The 15,422-nt window shown below is 43.6% G+C and overlaps 1 protein-coding gene across 1 annotated transcript in view; it reads left to right on the top strand.

Moving 5' to 3' along the window:
• Positions 1–404: 404 nt before the first annotated feature.
• Positions 405–15,422, top strand: part of LOC134853912 (ubiquitin-conjugating enzyme E2 K-like) — a 188,779-nt gene continuing 173,761 nt past the window's right edge. The window contains exon 1 of the mRNA XM_063869878.1: positions 405–411. The gene's annotated coding sequence lies outside the window, so the exon portion shown is untranslated. The remainder of the gene's footprint in view (positions 412–15,422) is intronic.

Raw genomic sequence — 15,422 nt, forward strand, 5'->3', positions numbered from 1 at the left:
AGAGGGCGCTCCACAAACAAGCACAAACATCAAACATAACAAATCTATTTAATAAGTTTATCACAACAATTAGGCTAAACCTCGAGCAGTGTGCGATTCGACCAGAATGCTGCCAAAAAGTTGTTCGGTTACACGAATTTCATTGAAAGTAGTTCAACTGTACGAAAGAGCAGTTTCGATGATTAACGGTCTTATTTGACGAAATGAACGCATTGGGAAGGGTCACTTTGAGTTGGCATGCTTATTTTTTAAAAATCATTCCAAAAGAAAGACACGTAACTTTTTTGTTAACTGAACACCTTAATTCGGATATTGAACAAAACCAGAGGGATATAATATTATTAGTTCCTTTACTCACACTACTGATAAGAAACTGCTATTAGCCTTATTGTTGTGATTAACTTATTAAATAGCTTGTGTGTTTCCATATCATATGCGCGCTGGGCTTTCTTCTTATGATTATCTTACCAAATCTCGCTTTGTTTTTTTTTAGATTAAACTCTTTGATTCATTGCCCAATCATCGCCCCATCTTTCTACGTAAAAGTTTCTCCGTTGCCTTCGGTGTCTGTGTTTCAGGTGGATGCCCCGATTCCAGGCAAGGAGCATACCTGACTTTTAACAGAAGTGGCACATCAAGGATGAAATATGAAAAACCAGCTCTAGTAAAATCCACAATTCTTTCTTACCGCGGCGCCACACTTCAAGATCTTTATCAAACAGTTATACAATACAGACCAAAGCGCCTTATTACATGTACCATTATCGCCGGTCAGGTTCCTGGTTTTCATATTGGTATTGATCAATACCAGGTCCATAACAGGTTCTCGGTGTTCTGAATCGTCTCAGATATTTCTAAAATCACAAAAGTTATTGGAAGATTATTTTTTTCAATGGGATTCAATTGAGATAAACGAAAGATGTATGTAGAAAAATTTCTAATTTTTTCACAAGTTTTCAAAGATTTTGCAAAAGTTTTAAGGTATTGTAACAAACTTTTGGGGTATTAACTGGGTTTGATATTGGTATTCGTATTGGTATTGAATTCTCTGTCGTCGGGTTTAATGATAATAGGCTGCAACCACGGGAAGTTGAGCTACAAAGGGAAACACTAATCAATCCAAGTACAAAACAAATTCCAGCCCAAAACCCTAATCATACCAAAAACAATCCGAAGCTCCAATAACATTGACGTTAATCGCAAACACTACATTCAGATACATGCGCTGTTCAACCTAATTAAGAAAATATGTTCATTCCACACACATTAATTGTTTCGCCCAATCTTAACTTAAATCTAAGCCATCAAATTATCTGCCGAGACGGCATCCACTTCTAGTTCCTTGGTAAAATTTACAAGTTTTGTTGCTTATATTCTTTCTAAATTCTCTTGATAATTTGACGATACCATTCCTTCTCATATAATGTCCGATCAAACACATTGTATCATGTGTAACAAGCACCGTGGCCGTGTAATTTGGTGCACAACATGCGCAGCCTACATTCATGTAAAAAGCAGCGGCCCTATCCGAGGCAGCGACCACGACGACGATTTCATCTGCATTCGCTGCACCTCTCTAGCTACAGACAACGCTACAACTGACCTTCAAGTCCCTCCAACTCGACCTTAACAAGCTCCTTCGGCCAACGATCAAAATGTTGCCATTGCAAACAGCAATTAAACTGTAACAGCCAAACACGACCCCTGGTCAAATTCCACACCTGAATTAAACGATAAAATAAGAACAACCGTGTAACATTCGCCCTGTAGTACATATCGACGGAAAATAAAGCCCGGTTATAAAACGACTGGCTGGCGTCTAAACACAGCTCTACATGCTTTTAACCGTCCCTGCCAAAGCCTTAACCGTTCTATATGTGATCCGTTAACATCGGGTCGACAAAATCTTTACTGTTTTGGGCAATCAGTCAGAACAGGCAGATTAACTTAGTTACATGCAAAATAGTGAGCTCAAGGCTGGGTGTCAGTATCCCCAGACCACACGGTCACTCCTGAAAACAGGGCTACTACTTATTTATTATATTACTATTGTTTTTACTCAGTAGATATAAACCATCATATCCAACGGAGATGGATCATCCCTCTCCCTCAACTCCTAGCTCTTCATTTTCTGAAAAGGAGTTTTGATGTTTTTTAATACAATTCAGGGCATGTCCGGAAGCTAAAATTTCTTAGAAACAAGGTTTCAGTTTCTTCCCGAGACTTCTCGGGATTTGTTCGGTAACAATTGTACAGTTACAATTGTCACAATTTGGAATAGTCTTCCGTTAACATCGCCAACTATAATTCTGTCGTTTGCTAAGTTTTCTCTTGCGTCTTTTCTGTGTCTGCAAAAATAGTTCTTCTGTTAATTTTTCCGCCCCTTCAGTTTTCGCGGAAAACAAAAATGGTCACGTGTCTTTACTATCGAGTTTTTGAAGTTTTACATGTCAGCTGAAATCGACCTTTCCCAATTAGATTAGCTTATCCAATATGATCGTTAATCTTCTAAAACAGCCAACCCTCCCACTGAACTGCTCCAATAAAAGCTCGATTTTGCCATGCATTTTAGCGCCATTCTGGTTGAACGTCACATACTCACCGGACAGCCGGTCAATGTCCTCATTGAGTCTCATGGTATTCAATAAAATGGTACAGTGCTATCAAACAGAATTTACAAAATGCATGAAATCACTTTCATCTACACCACATCGATCCACTGCAGGATACAAATGGCACCATATTACACTGTTATAACCTTCTAACTTTTTTCATCAATCTGCACTTTTGAGGATATGATTCCAGATAAAACATTTTTTCTGACTTTAAGTGCCATTATCTCGATTTAAAACTGCTTCTCTTAGATATTAAAGGTGTTGGGACGCAGGACAGTCCTGCCAATCAACAAACTAAAATTATCCTACTATGCTTCTTCTATTCGGAAATTTAGTTGTTATTGGTACTGAATATTAAAATTAAGAATCTTGGTGGTTAGAAGTAACAATGAATAAGTCTCCTTCTCTAAGAGATTACTCAAGCCCTTCATATCACCACAAAGTGATCAGTCATCCTAGTTGATGAAAAACAATCATGCAGGCTAGAATATTCAATACAATCCTCACTCATGCCTCTCTAAATAAATAAGAAGTGTCTCGAAAGACACTAACTAAAATCACAAAGCAAGTTTATGAATGCAGCATATTCTTAAACTCAAAAATCAACTTAGAGTTCTTCTTCCATTCAGTTTCAATTGCAAGCTTAGTTGCTTGAATTCTCCTTTGAGTTTTTCTCGCACAAAAACAATTCTGAGTTTTAGCATCTTCTTCTTTGCTACTTCTTCGCTCATTTCTTTCATTCGGTTTTCGTCGTTTAGAAGTTCCTAAACTTCTAAATTACTCTTATCTTTTTCCTTTTTGCATCTTGTTTTTCAGCAGTTTGTCATTGCTTCATCTCCTCCCACTGCAACAATTGCTCCGCACTCTCAGTTTCAGTGTCTTGCAACACGTCGGTGGCCATTCTGACACTGTTGGAGGCAGTCCTCCAACACCCCAGCTCCTCTATTCTTTGTTCACAACAAGGTAGAGGGACAACACTAGTCTCTCTGTTCCTGCAGAAGCTGTTATGGAGACACAACGTCACGTTTCTCTCCGGGTCTTCCTTCAACACTTCTTTTCTTTCTCTCCCCTCATAATCACTTTTTCTCGACGTCCTATTTACTGCGGTAGTCACTGCATTCCAATGCGTTACAAAATTTTTCTTGAAAACTTCTGATCCAATGCCCATCTGATACGAACTGTACGCCCTCTTTGCTGCGACGTATGCTTCTTGGCATACTCGCACAACAATGCAGTCATTTTGGCTCTAAACCACGCTATCAGTCGTCTCCTGGCCCATATCTTCTTCACTTCCTTCGGAGTGTTCAAGATTTTGAACCTTATCTCAAAAAAATTTGCACCTTGTAGACAATCCAGTTCCTCCAATTATTCTTTGGTCGGTGTCTCTTTTCGACTGTTCTTCTTTACATGAGCTTCCAGCCATCGAATCGCCGTCATAACTCCAACTATCAATTGTCTGCCTTCTCAATCAAGATTCACTCTCGCTCAACGATGGCACTTTTGTCTGAACTCCCGATGTTCTCTGTCTGGAACAAGACAGCTCTAATGCTCGATTTGGCGGTTTATGTGATTCTAGTGTAATTTTCGTTAACTTTCGCGCAATTCTGATTCGAATCTTCTGACCAACATTATTTCTGATTTTCAATTGTTGCGAAAAACTTGAGCATGACAGGGTCGATTCGAATTTTTGAAAAAGAACTTTTGTCCCCAAAATCAAGGTCAAAATTCCATATATTACAGACTGGCCCATACTCCCCGAAGTCAAGATCGCTGTCCTCATCGCGCGTTATCTCCATGTCAGTGAGTGTCCAGAATACCGAGTGTGTCTCAAGATACAGTGCCAGTGGTCATTTATAGAAGTTTGCAGCAGATTCAACCTAATCTATATGCCCAGAATTCACAGCTTTGTAAAATTGTCAATCTATAGCTAAACAGGAAACAAAATCTTTATCCAATTGCACCCTGGATTTCAACTTTAGAAGCTATTTTTCTAAAAAAAAAAATTGTGCAACCCAGTCAGAAAACTATCAAGCAAAAATTTGATATTTAAATAGATATAGTGCATTAGATAACAAAAGTTTGTATGTTAAAGTTTCTTTTCGTGCCCCTAGATTTCATCAGAGCTCACACTCAAGTCTCATTTTTTTCCTCAAGACTCAAGAAACCATCCAAAAAAGTCGGCTTAACTCTCCCCCTTTTTGAAGTACTGGGCCCAGACGTGCTCGACACCGTGATCTGCCTCTTCCATTCTTCTTCATCATCAGAAATATTCACAATTTTCTTCCATGCTGTCAGTTGTTCATAGGCCCGCATCTATTCCTCCTGCTCTTGTAATCTTCTTGGATGGTTTGGTAGCTTATTTACCTTGGGCCCCCTGTTCAAGCAAAAGGAGTGATGTAAGCTCAAACTCGCATTTTTTGTTAGTTCTTCGTCCAGTATCGACACCCTTACTTTAATATTATCTCTAGATACCTTACCAACCCGACTCCATCTCGTAGCTATTTCGTTGCGATGGGTGAGCAGTGGTCTCTTTAAAGCTTCCAATCATATTTCGGCCAGGAATTGGCGATACTCCTTCTGATGCTTCTTCATGTTGTTTTTCGTCAAAACATACAGCCAAGAGGTCAATGTCGCTCTTAGCCATGAGAAAAATTGTATGCGACTCCATACACGTTTCACTTGCATCGGTACGGCGAGTACCTTGCAGGCAGTCTCAAACAACTCAAGTCTCCTGCTGTAATCAATAAAGTGTATCGCCTCAACGGTTTGTGCTTCCGACTCCCGATTTTTTGATACGTTGTCTTCAATCCATCGTAATGCCAGCATTGAGCTCACCACGAAGAAAAAGACCTTTTGTTGATGATTTGGCAATCCTATCGCCCGAATCTCTTCAATGTCATATATCAAGCAGAGGTTCGACTGCTCTGGATACAACACCGTCTCTAATAGACAGCGTCTTGGCTAGTCTCGATCTGTTAAATTAAGGGTCCGGAGATTGCGTTCGCCAGAAGCTTTGAGCAAAGGTTCGAATTCCATCATCTTCGCGTGTGTCAAATCAATCTCATCCACAGCTTGGGCATTATTGAGTGTTTTGCTGCTCGTACTCTGTTTTTCAAAGTCACTAGAGTTCTGTTTCTCCCAACTCAAGAGTTCTTCTCCCCAGGTATTGCTCAAGGCTTCCAATTTGGGTCCTGGTACCGCTCCCATCATTCTGCGAAGCACTGAACCATGAGAAAAATTGTATGCGACTCCATATACGTTTTATTTCATGGGTGCGGCAAATATCTTGCAGGCAGTCTCAAACAGCTCAAGTCTCTTGCTATTATCAATAAAGTGTATCGCCTCTACGGTTTGTGCTTCCTACTCCCGATATTTTGTTACGTTGTCTTCAATCCATCGTAATGCCAGCATTGAGCTCACCACGAAGAAAAAGACCTTTTGTTGATGATTTGGCAATCCTATCACCCGAATCTCTTCAATGTCCCATATCAAGCAGAGGTTCGACTACTCTGGATACAACAACGTCTGTAATAGACAGCGTCATGGCTAGTCTCGATCTGTTAAATTAAGGCTCGGGAGATTGCGTTCGCCAGAAGCTTTGAGCAAAGGTTCGAATTCCATCATCTTCGCGTGTGTCAAATCAATCTCATCCACAGCTTGGGCATTATTGAGTGTTTTGCTGCTCGTACTCTGTTTTTCAAAGTCACTAGAGTTCTGTTTCTCCCAACTCAAGAGTTCTTCTCCCCAGGTATTGCTCAATGCTTCCACCTTGGGTCCTGGTACCGCTCCCATCATTCTGCGAAGCACTGAACCATGAGAAAAATTGTATGCGACTCCATATACGTTTTACTTCATGGGTGCGGCAAATATCTTGCAGGCAGTCTCAAACAACTCAAGTCTCCTGCTATTATCAATGAAGTGTAACGCCTCTACGGTTTGTGCTTCCTACTCCCGATATTTTGTTACGTTGTCTTCAATCCATCGTAATACCAGCATTGAGCTAATCACGAAGATAAAGACCTTTTGTTGATGATTTGGCAATCCTATCGCCCGAATCTCTTCAATGTCCCATATCAAGCAGAGGTTCGACTACTCTGGATACAACAATGTCTGTAATAGACAGCGTCATGGCTAGTCTCGATCTGTTAATTTAAGGCTCCGGAGATTGCGTTCTACAGAAGCTTCGAGGAAAGGTTAAAATTCCATCATCTTCGCGTGTATCAAATCAATCTCATCCACAGCTTGGGCATTATTGAGTGTTTTGCTGCTCGTACTCTGTTTTTCAAAGTCACTAGAGTTCTGTTTCTTCCAACTCAAGAGTTCTTCTCCCCAGGTATTGCTCAATGCTTCCACACTGGGTACTGGTACCGCTCCCAACATTCTGCGAAGCACTGAACCATGACAAAAATTGTACGCGACTCCATACACGTTTTACTTCATCAGTACGGCGAATATCTTGCAGGCAGTCTCAAAGAACTCAAGTCTTCTGCTGTAATCAATAGCGTGTATCGCCTCTACGGTTTGTGCTTCCGACTCCCGATAATTTGTTACGTTGTCTTCAATCCATCGTAATGCCAGCATTGAGCTCACCACGAAGAAAAAGACCTTTTGTTGATGATTAGGCAATCCTATCGCCCGAATCTCTTCAATGTCATATATCAAGCAGAGGTTCGACTGCTCTGGATACAACACCGTCTGTAATAGACAGCGTCTTGGCTAGTCTCGATCTGTTAAATTAAGGCTCTGGAGATTGCGTTCGCCAGAAGCTTTGAGCAAAGGTTCGAATTCGATCATCTTCGCGTGTGTCAAATCAATTTCATCCACAGCTTGGGCGTTATTGAGTGTTTTGCTGCTCGTAATCTGTTTTTCAAATTCACTAGAGTTCTGTTTCTCCCAACTCAAGAGTTCTTCTCCCCAGGTATTGCTCAATGCTTCCACACTGGGTACTGGTACCGCTCCCAACTTTCTGCGAAGCAGCTGTTGTTAGTGTTGCTACATTCTTGCAGGTCGTTCGCACTTGGGCACCGAGAAAGCCTTGTCGATCATTACCCTCAGGGTAGACGCTTTGATCATCGACATGTGCAACGGGTAATGGCTCCCCCACAAGTTTACTATGACCGATCCAACCAAATAAATCGCATTCATTGGCAGACTGTAGGCTTCACTCACTGGGAATCTCCAGTTGCCAGACCGAGGCAAGTGCCTGGCTCCATCCTTTTCGGTGGTTCGTCTCTAGACTTATACGTCCTCTCTTTAGACTCTTCTCGATGAGCTAAGATGAGCTTGTGTACCACATTCATGTTGCCCAGATCCTCATCCTTCTCTTGTGACAATCTCATCCGTTCCAAGACCTCTTCGTTCAAATTTGCTTGAGGATGCGGGCACCATGAAGGTCTTAATAACTTCCAAACTGTTCCCAAGTTCGTGAAGATTACGTTACCCCCGCCTCCTAACCTCAATTTCACCCTCTTTTCGGAACGTGCCGCGCAGATGACCTCGGGTCCCTTCTCAAGAAGAAAGTCTGGGCTCGGTTTTTCATTTTCGGTCGTATCAATTTCAATTATTTTCTCCGTCCAAATAACCAAAAATTCTGTGACCCTAAAATTCATATAGACAGCTCCTGCCTCTGTGCTCAAAAAGGAAATATATGACATTCCCATGACACCATGGTTCTCAAGAAATTGCCTATAGTCACCGTTCTTCTCAATCCCAGTACTTTGATACAAATTCAAGATGACCCTCGAGGCGCTCTTCTCCAATAATCTTTTTTTCCGCTGCTTCATCTCGTTTTCTGGCAACTGGAGATTCCCAGTGAGTGAAGCCTACAGTCTGCCAATGAATGCGATTTATTTGGTTGGATCGGTCATGGTAAACTTGTGGGGGAGTCATTACCCGTTGCACATGTCGATGATCGAAGCGTCTACCCTGAGGGTAATGATTGACAAGGCTTTCTCGGTGCCCAAGTGCGAACGACCTGCAAGAATGTAGCAACGACCAGGGCAAGATGTACATCACGACTGCTATCAAATTTCTAGTTTAAGAACCTCCTGATATCGTCGATCTTCGCATGGTTCTCAAGAAATTGCCTGTAGTCACCGTTCTTCTCAATCCCAGTACTTTGATACAAATTCAAGATGATCCTCGAGGCCCTCTTCTCCTATAATCTTTTTTCCGCTGCTTTCTGATAGCAAGCTTGGATTGTAGCATCAGGTGTCACTGACATGATACATCTCCAGAAACAGGTGGCGTCCTTTTTCCTCGCAAGACTCAACCCCGAGCAATATACTGCGTCAGTATTCGGTACACATGTAGGCCTGTATCGCCCAACTTTTACGTGTCGCCTGAAATCAGATCTTCCAACGCCATCCCAGCCAAACACCACGTAAACAACATTTGTCCCGCTGTCCTGGTAAAAGCATTTGCCATCAGAGGCTGGGTTGATGAGGATACTCTCATCTCGTTTTCGATGTACTCCAATAAAAGTTTCTTCCACGTTCGTCCCAATTGGCTTCTCAGTTCCAGTTTGTTCACTTCTGCTTTTTGCTGCGTGGCCCAACTCGGCGCTTTCTAGACACTCTGCAATCCAAATTCTTCAGACAGTTCTCTAACTCTTTCATTGTATCGAAAGCTATCCACCAGGAGCGAGCAGTTTTCATCGTTATTGTTTTCTCAAGAGGATCACTTGTGACCTGTCCTCCAACCTTCTGGTGTTGAGTCGAGATCCTGTCCTTGCCAACATCCACTTCCCATGTTTACCGACTGGTGGAACCTCTCTTTGTATTCACCCTTTCAGGCTTAAAACTAGGCGTAGCCTCCATCTCGGTCATTACTTCCGCTAATTTCCTAGACGTCGGAATGTCTCTGTAAGCTGCAGTCTTCGATCTGCCCAAACCATCGGAGCCGTCTCTTTCAAGTTCGCCTCTGACACAGCCTCCGCTGAAAGACTCGCTTCCTCCACCTGTCACTTCCTCTTTCTTGACCTCGATTCTTTATTCGGGGGTGTAGTCATGATCATAACCAAAGCCGCTTACTTAACTAGACCCTCTTCAACCTACTTCTGCCTCCCCCTCTCTTATCTCATGTATAACAAAACCGCTAGCTATAAGAGTAGGTTTATCATGATCTTCACTTTTAGTCTTAACTTTTTTATTTTCAATTTGTAGAGTAGAGCTATCTTTACTGGATCTAGGTTCAGTATTTGGCCTAGTTTCCCGAATATGAATCATCTTGCTGAGCAACTCTTCTCTCGCTTCCTTATCCAGTCCAGTTCCCATCAAAATAGACACTCCGCATCCCACCACAATTCTTCCTTAAACTCTTCTTCTTTCCGCTCCACGTTCCGATTGAACTCGATGACGAACTTTTGCCATCCTTCTTGATCCAACGTATTCAGGAAAATTTTTTCCCCTCGAAGGTGTTCTTTTCTTCACTATCATTTCCAAGAATACCATGACCATATCCGCAGGCTTAACCCAAGTTGCAGCTCTAAATTTTTTCGGGGAGATCCCAAGTGTGGCGTTGCTGTGCCTGCCCACTCTTCACCACTCAAGTCATGGAGCAACTCATGAGTGGTGCCAGGACTGTAACTCCCAGGCACTATTTCTTCAGCTGGGTTGGCCCTGATGTCTATGTCTTGTTCGGGTTCACTGATAGTTTCACCCATTCTCTCTCCTTCTATCCTTTCAGATCGTTAACGTTTCAAGGCATCTTCAAATCAATTTTCTACCGGGAGGTTCCCCTTGTCTCCAGGAGTATCGATCGACAGAGGCGAAAGCGTCACTGGGTCAGATAGCTTGTATTCTGTGAGGAGCACATAGAGAGCTCCGGTTGCATATAGCCTTCGTCTCTCATGTTGTAGTTATATTTCATCTAGTCCGTACGGCGCCAGATGTTTCCTCGTTCCGCATCTTGGTTCTACCTTTAGCTCCAAGTATCCTTCTTCTACTGCTATTCGGCCGTCATCATACACGGGATCCTTATTCTCGAACCCGAACTTCTTGAGTACTATTTTTACCCCTCGTACGTCGCACCTCGGAGGCATCGAGTCCATCATTTTATTGGCCTCGGTCTTCCAAGAGACTATCTTGATCTCGCTCGTGTGAAAATACGTAGACGCAGAGTATCCAATGAACAGGGGATCCAGCCTTGCGTGAACACCTTCTGCTGTCGTTCTACAACTTCTCTAGCCTGCACTGATGGCATCAGCATCGAACTATTCATCCCCAGAGTCGTTTGCCCGACCATTTGGAATCCCGTAGCACATCCCGCTCCAGAATCATCTCCAGTTCCTTCCTTATCAAGTCGAGAGCCCTTCTTCAAGTCGGTATTCTCAAAACTTTTCTGGTTTGTTTCACAAGGGGATTCAAATTCCAGATCAGGCACTTCGATCAGGCCCTCTCGCTTTCCTCCTATCCTGCATTGAATAAGCCTCTAAAATTTAATACCATCAATTCGGGATCCTTCTTTTTCCCAAATAGCACTGTCTCACTCATCTGTATTCTCAATTTTTCCTGCTTCCACCATTTCAGTGCTGTCCAGTCCAGGATGATGATCAAGCTTACGTATGTTACCGAGTGTCGGTATGCCGTTGTCAAGGGATTCGGAAAACATTAATTACTGCGGGTCCGTAGACGCTGGTCACCACTTCCCTCAATCCTCTACCACTTCCCTCAGACTATTCCTAGGGGGTCCGACCGCATTGCCAAGCACAGAATGGTCAGAAGAGGCATGCCGCCATTCATTTCCTTGACTTCTTCCCTGGTCTTTGGGATCATTTCTTCCCCTGTCAAGTGCCGATTTTGTATCAAGAGATATTCCACTAAAAGGGTCCTTAACCCAGCAGCATACTTGTAGGAATAAGTCACACGACTCGGGTGAGCTCTATTCATGGCCATTGGATTCACTTATTTCATTAGGCGGTGGAACACAGCCAGATTCCCGTGCGTTAGGAGGATCAAAGCCAAGTATCCGTTGACCCTGACACGTCTGCTGAGCATGAAGGCTTGCCCCCTAGCGGTCGGACCCCCTAGGAGTAGTCAGAGGACTGAGGGAAGTGGTGACCAGCGTCTACGGACCCGTAGTAAGTTATGCTTTTCCGGACCCCTTGGCAACGGCATACCGACACTCGGTAGCATACGTAAGCTTGATCAGCATCCTGGACGGGACAGCACTGAAATGGTGGAAGCATGAATAATTGAGAATACAGATGAGTGAGACAGTGCTATTTGGGAAAAAGAAGGATCCCGAAATGATGGTATTAAATTTTAGAGGCTTATTCAATGCAGGATAGGAGGAAAGCGAGAGGGCCTGATCTGGAACTTGAATCCCCTTGTGAAACAAACCAGAAAAGCTTTGAGAATACCGACTTGAAGAAAGGCTCTCGACTTGATAAGGAAGGAACTGGAGATGTTTCTGGAGCGGGATGTGCTACGGGATTCCCAACGGTCGGGCAAACGACTCTGGGGATGAATAGTCCGATGCTGATGCCATCAGTGCAGGCTAGAGAAGTTGTAGAACGACAGCAGAAGGTGTTCACGCAAGGCTGGATCCCCTGTTCATTGGATACTCTGCGTCTACGTATTTTCACACGAGCGAGATCAAGATAATCTCTTGGAAGACCGAGGCCAATAAAATGATGGGCTCGATGCCTCCGAGGTGCGACGTACGAGGGGTAAAAATAGTACTCAAAAAGTTCGGGTTCGAGAATAAGGATCCCGTGTATGACGACGGCCGAATAGCAGTAGAAGAAGGATATTTGGAGCTAAAGGTAGAACCAAGATGCGGAACGAGGAAACATCTGGCGCCGTACAGACTAGATGAAATATAACTACAACATGAGAGACGAAGGCTATATGCAACCGGAGCTCTCTATGTGCTCCTCACAGCATACAAGCTATCTGACCCAGTGACGCTTTCGCCTCTGTCGATCGATACTCCTGGAGACAAGGGGAACCTCCCGGTAGAAAATTGATTTGAAGTTGCCTTGAAACGTTAACGATCTGAAAGGATAGAAGGAGAGAGAATGGGTGAAACTATCAGTGAACCCGAAGAAGACATAGACATCAGGGCCAACCCAGCTGAAGAAATAGTGCCTGGGCGTTACAGTCCTGGCACCACTCATGAGTTGCTCCAGGACTTGAGTGGTGAAGAGTGGGCAGGCACAGCAACGCCACACTTGGGATCTCCCCGAAAGAATCTAGAGCTGCAACTTGGGGTAAGACTGCGGATATGGTCATGAATTCTTGAGTAATGATAGTGAAGAAAAGAACACCTTCGAGGGGAAAAAAAGTTCCTGAGTACGTTGGATCAAGAAGGATGGCAAAAGTTCGTCATCGAGTTCAATCGGAAGTTGGAGCGGAAAGAAGAAGAGTTTATGGAAGAATTGTGGGGAATTGTGGTGGGATTCGGAGTGTCTATTTTGATGGGAACTGGACTGGATAAGGAAGCGAGAGAAGAGTTGCTCAGCAAGATGATTCATATTCGGGAAACTAGGCCGAATACTGAACCTAGATCCAGTAAAGATAGCTCTACTCTACAAATTGAAAATAAAAAAGTTAAGACTAAAAGTGAAGATCAGGATAAACCTTTTATTATAGCTAGGTGTTTTGTTATACATGAGACAAGAGAGGGGGAGGCAGGAGTTGGATGAAGGGGTCTAATTAAGGAAGCAGCTTTGGTTATGATCATGACTACACCCCCGAATAAAGAATCGAGGTCAAAAAGAGGAAATGACAGGGGAGGAAGCGATTTTTTTTAGCGGAGGCTGTGTCAGAGGCGAACTTGAAAGAGACGGCTCCGATGGTTTGGGCAGATCGAAGACTGCAGCTTACAGAGACAACTCGACGTCTAGGAAATAAGCGGAAGTAATGACCGAGATGGAGGCTACGCCTAGTTTTAAGCCTCAAAGGGTGAATACAAAGAGAGGTTCCACCAGTCGGCAAACATGGGAAGTGGATGTTGGCAAGGACAGGATCTCGATTCAACACCAGAACGTTGGAGGACAGGTCACAAATGATCCCCTTGAGAAAAGAATAACGATGAATACTGCTCGCTCTTGGTGGATAGATTTCGATACAATGAAAGATTTAGAGAACTGTCTGAAGAATTTGGTTCGCAGAGTGTGTAGAAAGCGCCGAGTTGGGCCACGCAGCAATAGCAGAAGTGAACAAACCGGAATTGAGAAGCCAATTGGGACGAACGTGGAAGAATTTTTTATTGGAGTACTTCGAAAACGAGATTTGAGTACCCTCATCAACCCAGACTCTGATGGCAAATGCTTTTACCAGGACAGCGGGACAAATGTTGTTTACGTGGTGCTTGACTGGGATGGCGTTGGAAGATCTGATTTCAGGCGACACGTTAAAGTTGGGTGATACAGGCCTACATGTGTACCGAATGCTGACGGAGTATACTGTTCGAGACGACTCGGGGTTGAGTCTTGCGAGGAAAAAGGATGCCACCTGTATCTGGAGATGTATCATGTCAGTGACACCTGATGCTACAATCCAATCTTGCTATCAGAAAGCAACGGAAAATAGATCATTGGAGAAGAGAGCCTCGAGGGTCATCTTGATTTTGTATCAAAGAACTGGGATTGAGAAGAACGGTGACTCCAGGCAATTACTTGAGAACCATGCAAAGATCGACAATATCAGGAGGTTTTTAAACTAGAAATTTGATAGCAGTCGTGATGTACATCTTGCCCTGGTCGTGGCGGAGGAGTATTCGAAACCCACGAAGCGCGGAGAATATCAGTATGTTGTTGGTGTCATGGGATTGTTATATAATTCCTTCTTGAGCACAGAGGCAGGAGCTGCCTATATGAATTTTAGGGTCACAGAATTGTTGATGTTTTGGACGGAGAAAATAATTGAAATTGACACGACCGAAAATGAAAAACCGAGCCCAGACTTACTTTTTGAGAAGGGACTCAAGGTCATCTGCGTGGCACGTTCCGAAAAGAGAGTAAAATTGAGGTTAGGAGGTGAGGATAACGTACTATTCACGAACTTGGGAACAGTTTGGAAGTAATTGAGACCTTCATGGTGCCCGCATCCTCAAGCAAATTTGAACGAAGAGGTCTTGGAACGGATGAGATTGTCACAAGAGAAGAATGAGGATCTGGGGAACATGAATGTGGTACACAAGCTGATCTTACCTCATCGAGAAGCGTCTAAAGAGACGACGTATAAGTCTACAGACGAACCACCGAAAAGGATGGAGCCAGGCACTTGCCACGGTCTGGCAACTGGAGATTACCAGTGAGTGAAGCCTACATTCTGCCAATGAATGCGAACTATTTGGTTGGATCAGTCAGGGTAAACTTGCTTGGGAGCTGTTACCCCTTGCACATGTCGATGATTGAAGCGTCTAGCATGAGGGTAACGATCGACAAGGCTTTCTCGGTGCCCAAGTGCGTACGACCTGCAAGAATGTAGCAACACTAACAACTTGTGCGGGAGCTGTTACCCGTTGCACATGTCGATGATTGAAGCGTCTAGCATGAGGGTAACGATCGACAAGACTTTCTCGGTGCCCAAGTGCGTACGACCTGCAAGACTGTAGCAACACTAACAACAGCTGCTTTGCAGATTGTTGGGAGCGGTGCCAGGAGCCAGGGTGGTAGATTTGAGTAATACCTGGGGTAAGAACTCTTGAGTTGGCAGAAACAGAACTCTAGTGACTTTGAAAAACAGAGTACGAGCAGCAAAACACTCAATAACGCCCAAGCTGTGGATGAGATTGATTTGACACACGCGAAGATGGTCGAATTCGATTTTTTGCTCGCAGCTTCTGGAGAACGCAATC

The sequence above is a fragment of the Symsagittifera roscoffensis genome, chromosome 9 (genome assembly GCF_963678635.1).
Source record: "Symsagittifera roscoffensis chromosome 9, txSymRosc1.1, whole genome shotgun sequence".
NCBI classification, from domain to species: Eukaryota; Metazoa; Xenacoelomorpha; order Acoela; family Convolutidae; genus Symsagittifera; species Symsagittifera roscoffensis.